Below are 591 nucleotides of genomic sequence, written 5' to 3'. Positions count from 1 at the left end.
AATTTTCAACTTTTACTTTCCAAATGACAGTATGGAATTTGGACGTTTGACTTTAATTTTTGTGAATATAGAATTTCTTTTGTCACACAAATGTAAATTGAAGTCACAAAATTTATAATTATAAGCATTATCTTCTATAAATTTTTAAAAATTGAAAAATCAATTGTATTTTTTGTGCGATTATTTTGAATTCTAGAAAAAAAATTAAAAAATATTTTACACAATAAAAAAACTCTTCATTTTTTTATCATATTTGCCTTGAAAAATTAGAAAATAAGTAAAAATTTATAATTCTTTAAAAAATTAAAAATAAAAAAAAAATATTTTCTATAACTAAATGGACCCAACTTTTTTACTTTTTTGAGAATTCTTAAAAATTGTAAATTTAATATTTTTAAAAGCGAAGCATTTAATTTTTTCTTAAAAAATTATTATATTATATTGTTATCTTAATTTTTTAATATTATAAAATTATCAATACATTAATTAAATATTTTAAAATATATTTATTTTAATTATTTAAAATATTTTTAGAAACCAATGTGCAAAACGTTGGCTTTAGTTTTCATTTTTCCCCTTTTTATATTTATT

This window comes from Malania oleifera, chromosome 4, assembly GCF_029873635.1.
Source record: "Malania oleifera isolate guangnan ecotype guangnan chromosome 4, ASM2987363v1, whole genome shotgun sequence".
Taxonomy (NCBI): Eukaryota; Viridiplantae; Streptophyta; class Magnoliopsida; order Santalales; family Ximeniaceae; genus Malania; species Malania oleifera.
Note: the sequence above shows the minus strand (reverse complement) of the source record.